This window comes from Gymnogyps californianus, chromosome 1, assembly GCF_018139145.2.
Source record: "Gymnogyps californianus isolate 813 chromosome 1, ASM1813914v2, whole genome shotgun sequence".
In the NCBI taxonomy this organism is placed as follows: Eukaryota; Metazoa; Chordata; class Aves; order Accipitriformes; family Cathartidae; genus Gymnogyps; species Gymnogyps californianus.
The window spans coordinates 34,172,667-34,181,021 of NC_059471.1; positions in this window are offsets into that span (position 1 = coordinate 34,172,667).

Genomic DNA, 8,355 nt, shown 5'->3' on the forward strand with positions numbered 1-8,355 from the left:
TGTCTGTTCAATTGCTGCTGCTGAGACAGGGAACAAGCACAGTATTTAAGAGGTTTCATTTGTATACCTCTGTATATACACGTATCTGGATCCCGTGAAACATGCCTGCCACCCAGTGGATGTAGCTGATCTCTATATATTCTATACATTTACTACCTCTCCGCCCCGGCCAGCCCGACCCTGTCGGTAAGTTTGCAAAGCCAAGTGCTCAGGAGTTGTAAAACTGCCAGGCTCATCTGGCCGCCCTGGGGCCTGTGCGCGATGATGGTGTCTGTCATGACGTGATCCGCCACCATCCTTCCCGGCCAGCTCGGGTGATGAACCAGAGGTGCATCCGCCAAGGTGTAGCAGCTCCCCGGCTGGGCAGCAGGGAGAAGAGGTAACGTGAACGAGGCAGACAATTATACGCAGAGGGAGAGGCAGTTTCATGCCTGAGACGGCTGGAGAATTGGATTTTGCAGCCCCTGCCTTTGCCATAGGATTTCCACGTAAACATAAAGGTTTTCGCACATGGGTTGTTGGGTTTTCTGGGTGCCTGGCCTGAGTCCCTGGGATCTGCTTTGCGGTTATGCTGAACTTGTCCATCTGGAGCAAAAGTCAACGGCTGTTCGCTCTCGACGTACAGAAGATGTTTTGTAGGTCTAAGCATGTTAGAAATACAGGTCTTGAGTGTCAGAATTGCTCGCTCAGTGTCCATCACTTTTTGCTTTAATCTTCTCATATCTTAGTTTCCCATCTTTGAAAAACACGTGGATAACAGTATCCTTTATCTTATGGATTACTGTAGTGATGAGAAAGATAAAAGAACCTGGGAGAAAAGAAATAATTCCCTGTGTGGTTTGAAAGTGTGTAGTGATGCTATAGAGAACAAGGGCAAAAAGAGGAATTTGTGTGTTAATTATAGCAAAGCTTCTATGGGGAAAAAAATGTGACCAGGTCAGTTGCAATTAGAGATTGACCTCCATGCATATAAGCACTAGGAGATGGTTTTAATTACTGTAGGCTACTTAGTTCTAATAATTCCTAAAGTCTGCCATGTTAATTACATTTTTAATATTGCTTTTTGTGTGTAATTTCCTAGGTTTTCTTTCCCTTAGGAAAAGAGCTGAAAGCAGATAGGCAGCCTAGGGTAGCATACTCGTGTCGCCATCCTTCATCGGCTGGATTCCCAATATAACGCCTGGGACTCTGCTGTTTGAGCTCTCTGTTGAGGATAACCAGTGGTGGTAGGTCGTGGCTGTGGTCTGTGTTGCTGCAAAGACCCGTAGGACGGGGCAGGGAAAGGGCAAGGAGAAGCAGGACTCCTGCTCATGTCCCAAGTACCTGGTGCCGTCGTGGCCTCCACCAGCCCTTACGTGGAAAGCCTGGAGCCTCCTTCTGTTCCCTGGCTTGGAGCATGGTTCTTTGAGCTGCAGCCCTGTCCTGCACAGGTGCTGGGGGAGAAGTTGCTTATGTGGGGATGGCCTATGTCGTCTGATCAGCATAAGGAGTTGAGAAGAGTGTGGACATGGCCTAGCAAATACCTACTGGAAATGCACAAAGTGCAATTCATCTTTGGACGTTTGACCAAATGCAGGTGGATTTTTCATGGGGGCAGCAAAAGGGACACCTCCAATATAGCAGCTCCAGCCCTCATGTCAGGTTTCACATCTGTCACCAAGAGCTAGAAGGGCGCTACAGCCTTCCAAGTTTGCCAGAGATTTCTATTAACATTGAAAGACAGCATTTTCCCTGGTCTTGTTCTGAAAACAGCTGAAGTATTTTGGCTGAGTTCTTCTGATCGCAGTCTGCCTCTTTCTGCACCCCTCGCTCAGAGGTAACCTCTACAACACATGGAACAAAATTTAGCCTGAGGCAGACATTCAGCTTGGAAAATTTCAACCCAAACAGTCAAAGTCTGGCCAAGTTACAAGCAGCTGGAAGCAGATCTTGCATTGGAAGTGTTCAGCGACTGTCTAATAGGCGGTGCTATAAGCTTCATCAATACTGTGTATATGTTTCTGTACATGGAAATACACTGCTGAATTATAATATTAATTAATAGGTTACCTGGTCGACTAACTGGCAGCCAGTTGATTCTGATTTTTTTTTAATAGATAATCAAACCTAAAACTCTTTGGTTAATTGTATGAATGCTTTTCCTTACTCACATGAGTTGTTGTTGTTTTCCTGGCTGAAAAATTGAAAACTTTAAAATGGAGCCTCTGAAATAAATGACAAGCCAGGGCTCACTTGTTCTGAATCTTTCAGAATGACTTAACGATTGTTAAAGACCAATTTACAGTAGAACTAGAGCAAATTGCTTCCCAGCATTTTGAATTGTAAAAAAACACATCTCCCAAATTCCTAAGCTATTCATCAACTGTTCTATTGTAGTGGACTCACCCTATATTGTGTCCCTGATATATCTGTTAACTCTGCAGTGAAGTGTGAGTTGAAAACAATTGTGCCATGGAGTCACTGTGGAATAAATACCACAAACATTGGCAAAGTTGCATCATAAATCTTTCTTAGTTTAGAGAGGAACTTAGGCGTGCCTTTCTTCTATGGGAGTGCAGCTGTTTCTTGTGGGGTCCCCTGGGGGCTGGATCTTGGTGTAAGACTGTTTAATATCATTATATTCACAGTTTTTGCGATGATATCTTGTCATTACGAATAGATTACATGCAGGTTTGTGTGTGTGTGGGACAAGTTACTAGTACAGCGTACTCCAAATCATTTTTTTAAATGGTCAGCATCCAGCAGAAGGCATTTTTCATGCAGCCGCATACAAAGAAACCAGGAATGCAGTTACACCAGCAGGATAGGAGACTGTCTTCGAACTGGTGATTTGAAAGAAGGCTTAAGAATTTGTGTGGAGAATCATCTCAACAGGAGTTTTCATTGTAATGCTGTGACTGAAGTGTGGTCTTTGGCTGTATAGCAATATAAATATTGCACAGAAATAGGAAAGTACGTGGCATTAGTAAGATCACAGGAACTCTGTGTCTGGTTTTGCTGCTCACACGTGAGGAAGGATGTGAAATATTAGTAAGAGCGCAGTGACAAAAGTGATCCACGGCTTGGAAACCAAGCTTCACAATGCAGGGTGTACTGAGTTTATTCAGCTCAGAAGAGACTGAGAGGGGAAATGATGCCTGTGTATATTGTATGTATGTGTAAGGAAAATACATGATATTTACTTGACCCTACTGAGACATCCAGTGTTCGGGAGATGAAGTTAGGTATGTTGTACCTTGAAATAATAAGTAGCAATGAGGGCAAGAAAGCATTGTAATCAATTTGCTGTTGCTGAGAGTGTTTAAAGTGAGATGAGGTTTCCTTCTCAAGGATGTGCTTTGGCTTGGTTCAGTGGAAGACATTTCCAGTGTGTGTGTAGAAGGGGGAAGGACTGTGCTCTGTTCACCTGCATTCTTCCCTAGATTGAGAAAACAAGATTATTTGCAGTGCCTTCCGTGTATTGTAGCACATGTTGCTACCTTGGACAAGATTATAATAAAATGTCATGCTTCAGAACTTGGCTGGTTTTCTCTTGGGTCAGGAGGGCCATTTTTTCTTGGTGCCTAATTTGACTTCTGGGATTATGATTAATTATTGTGTACTTTCCTCCAGAGCATCAACATCTGGTGGCAACTGGAGACAGGATATCGGGTACTCACCTTCATCACTTACTGCTTGCTCTCTGTCAGTACAGAGTCCCTTCATATTCCCAGGTTTGTGTACGGTCTTTCTTTGCTCAGGATACTGACAGCTATATTCAGGGATGAAGAAATTTCCCCTGTCATTAGACAGGCAAGGACGTCACTCACCGTTCAGAAGTCAGCTGCTGAGGGCTCACGGTACCTGCAAGCCCACTCTCCCCTTAACCACCTCTCTGTCCTTTGGGCATGCCTCTCCTGCTGCCAGATCTCCTGCTGCAAGCAGACACCAGAGACAGGGACGTGGGCACACGTGCATATGGCTTGGCAGCGTAGCACCCCCGGCAGTTACTAAAACAACAGGAGTTATGGCGGTGAAATAATTGTGTAACCTGAAACACATGACTGACTGCTCAAATCAAGTTGAAGCATTACCTGCGGAGCTCCTTTTCAGGCAGCTTCACAATAAAGCCGAAGGTTTAATTTGGCCTGGGAATTGCACTTGAGCCTAGATAGTTATGAGATGATGTTTTATAATTCCATAGTTCATTCTTTTTAATGTAACAGACACATTTTTTCCTCTGGCATCTGAACTAGAATAAATATACTTTAAGTGTTGAAGTATTTCTTTCTGCAGAAAATTTATTTTATTGTACCTACTCTAGGGTACATTGTATGCAAAAGAATGCCAGGGTCTGATGTTCAATATTTCACATAGTGGTTTTGGTTTGGGCTTTTTCATTCACACTTTAAAATATCCTATGAATGTTTTAAGGTAACAAATTGCGTTTTCTATACAGGATGACATTACTGGAAGTTTTCCTGTTGAGAAGAACTGAAACTTGAGGAGCCTAAGTTCTTGTAAATCAGTATCTCTAGACTTCTTGAAAACATGCATGTAAGTATTTCCGCTTACTTGGAAATACTTAAGCGCTAAAGTACTCCTCTCAAACGTGATTTCTAAAAACACTTTCCTCAGCTGCCTTATTGAGATGTGCATGTTTGAGAAGATAATGACAGTACAGCCTCCTAGGGTTTGGCCCATACGCCTATTGCTACGTTCCTTGGAGTTAATGATAATGCATTATTGATTTCTAGGAGATACAGTATCCAACTCACTAATAAAGTACAAATCAGATTGGATGTTTTCCGTTTTTAAGAGCTCTAGTTAGGTTATTTAATAAATTTCTTCTCAGAAAATGGCAAAATCAAAGTATCAACAGTAAATTGTGAATCCTATTTTAATGTTCCAGTAGTTGGATAAAACTTGGGTTGATATGGAGGTGATATCGCCTATATATATCGCCAATATATGAGTATCGCCACATGATGTCTGTTTTGAAAGTGCAGTCATGGGTTGTAGTTTGCCACCTTGTGACGTCTTACTGTGTTCGTAATATTTAGTGAGTTTTATTCCCTCGCTGGCTGTGAAGTGAAACAGTGTTTTAGGCTGAGATTAAAATTTACAGAATTAAGTGACCTATGTCCATCTCAGGGGCATATCAAATCTGAACGTAATACTACTAAATAGCGGAGCTATATAACTGACTGTGCGCCTAACAGCACAAACTGTGTGTGTATAGGATAATTATGCACCCAGACAACCAAATTAACAAAGGCTAGAAATAGTAGTAGGACTGTGTTCTCTGCCAGGTTTGGTCTCCCCCTTCACCAGTGCCAAATGTAACTATAATCAGGATAGTCAAGAGTTAGGTGTTTTTATTGAATGTATTATTCTGTACCTGCTGTGTGTGTGCAAACACGTAGTCCCTAATCCACCACATCTGTGGCCAGTGAAGATGTAATTTTGCCTGCTCCCCAGAATTAGTTTAATTTCCTTCTTTTATTTATGTATGTATACAGAAATATCTTTTTTCTTGTTAAAACCTACTATTTCAGATTCACCCACATACTCTAGGCAGTGTGATATTCTGGTCTTTTTTCCTCCGTTAATACAATAGTGACATTAAGCAGCTACAGTGTCTGAAGTACCTGGTCATACAGGCATCAACGAAATTTAATGAGGTGTTTCAGCTTGCTTGACCTTGTTCTGCGACTTGATTATGTGTCATATATTCAGGTAGGAAACCGAGCACGCTCCAAGTCCTGGCAGAAGGTTGCTCACATGGTAATCTGCTGCTGCAGCTTCTGTTTCAACATCTGCTGCCGCTCGGAGAGACACTGCCGCTGTGTCATTCCCAGCAGCTCGCACGTTAAGCGTGTATCGGATGCTTTTGGGGTGTGGTTGGGCTCTTCAGGGGGGGACATGAGCTGGTGGTTGAGAAGTGGAACTGCTGGTGGGAAAGTTGTAGGATGCACGCAACAGAAATGAAGCCGCTACCAAGCTCCAGAAGGAAGTCCAGTGCTTGAATGTTTCTAGCAGTAATTTCTCCAAACAGCTACGCCTTCAGGCAGCTCTTGCACAGTGCTTTTTCTTGGTCTCCCTGCACGTCCCGCCTTGCACGTGCCAGACAGCACCATCTAATGAAATGGCTGACATTTAATTGATATGAATCCCAACTGCAGTCATCTTCTAAGTAAAATGTTGGGCCTGAAGGACAGCTGTGCAGGAAAAGGTATCGCCTTTTTCACACCATCACTGAAAGTGATGGTTTGCAGGGGTATTCCGAGGAGGAACAGGGCCGCGGCATGTGTTAGTACAGGCCGCTTGGTCTCCATGCCCATGGCTGCTGTGGCTGTGATGGCTACCTCTCTTCTCCATCGGTCACCCCCCCAGCAGCTTGTCACTCATCTTCTGCCAGTATAGCTTAGGTGGCAAAGCTGAGGCAGGTTCTGGTAACTGTACTGACAAGCTGTTGGGGGGGTGGGTTGAGGAAATTAGTGGTGTGTTAGTGGAGATAATGGAAATGAGATGTGTCCGCAGTCTATTGAACTGTAAACCTTTCTCCAGCCTTGTGCCGGCAGACTTGTGCCAGCATTTTACTTTTATGTTTCCTTCTGGGAGAGGAGAATTATACCCATGTGTAATTGTGTGCAGAGAATAGGTCCCCCAGCACCTGCTTACCTCCACTGAAGTAGTGCTAACCTTTCTTCTTACGTATTTGAGTATCTATGTGCTCTGTGGAGCTGTCTTTCACTGGATGCCTTTTCAAGTGAAACCTTCATCTTGAGCCATCCGAAACAAACCTTTAGGGGTTTTTTAGGTTTTCCTAGTTGAACACATTTTATGGGTTAACAGATTTAGTCTTTAGGGTTTGTAAAAATTTTACTAAGGCTTTTTCAAATTCAGTTTTCAAATGTTAATATTACAGTGTAGTAAAACTTTTCAACCATTACAAGTGTAATATTTTAATGAATGAATGAACTGGCTTCTGACCATAAATACACTGCAGCCAAGATGGTGAGAGCCAGAAATATACATTTATATTCTTGGCAAATGACCGTTTCTGAAAATTTTGCAGGACACATCTGTTGTTGTTAAATAGTTCTCATGTCCTTGTGATCAAATTTACTGGTATACTTTTACCATTATTGTACTCTTTCAGGAGAGGAGCGGCTGATTGCATCATTATGTACCTTATCTGAGGTGAATTATTGCAAATACATTACCTAAAGTCTGATCTAGCTACTCGCTTTGCCTCTGGATGTAGTTTCTGGGGCAGTCTAGAACAGAGGTCAGACAGCTGAACGGTCACAGCGCATTTTCACGATGTTGTTTGCTTAAGAGGTCTCCGTATGTTTTCTGTGAGAAAACCAATACGTTAACTTTTGTAAGTGTTGTGTTTTGTCCCTCTGAAATAAAAGCTGCATCAGAAATGAGAGTTTGTAGTCTCTGTTTTATCATTGCTGTGTGACTAGCAGCTGGAAGGTCGTCATACATGAGGCTGTTACTGTACGAGCCCCCTCATTGTCTTTACTATTTAGGTGGGGTTTTCTTCCTCTTTTCCCAAATCTATGTGCATTAGTGAAAGAAAACTACTCATTTCATGTTTTCCTGAAGAAAAAAGGTAGTTATAGAGAGAATTGCCTTTATTGTAGAGAATTAGTGCTAAACACTGTGTAGTTGTTCACATACTTTAAGACTCAGACTAGGTTCTAAGTCTTATGTCTTTGCCTCAATACCTGTTGAGAATATAACTTATTTTTCTGAATTCTCTAATCCTCCAGGGCTCATGCATTGCCCCTTTTCTTGTTTCAGATTGACGTCAAGACATGTAGCAACATTAAATATAGTTAGAGATTAAATATAGTTAGAGACTGCATAGTTCATTGGAGCTTCTGGTTTATGACACGTGGTAGACAGCCATATCGACCTCCCTTTTTTTTTCTTTTTTTTTTTTTGGAGGTGGAGAAGGATCTGTTACATACATGTTCAGATTTAAGTTTCCATTCTGTATATTTTATTATCAGACTGAGCAGTAGTCTTCTTATAGGTGTTTCAATAGGCGCAAGTATTTGTGCAGGTGTGGTTTAAGGGAGAAAATGCATAATTGTGGTTCTTTTGTATAGCACTGCGTTAATGTTTGCAGAATGACTGCCTTTTAGCAGAGGAAGCTATTCTAAATGGGAAGTATTAGGAAAACCACTGAATTTGGATACTGTGTTAAAGAAATTGGAGGACTAATGTGAGAAGGTGGCTTTATGAACACTGTCACTGGTACTTTTTGGTATGTGTGCTCCATCTTTCTTACCCAATCAGTTTTCTAAGTCATGTCCTTCAATTTGCTAGTGAACAAGTAGAAATAAAAATCCTAAA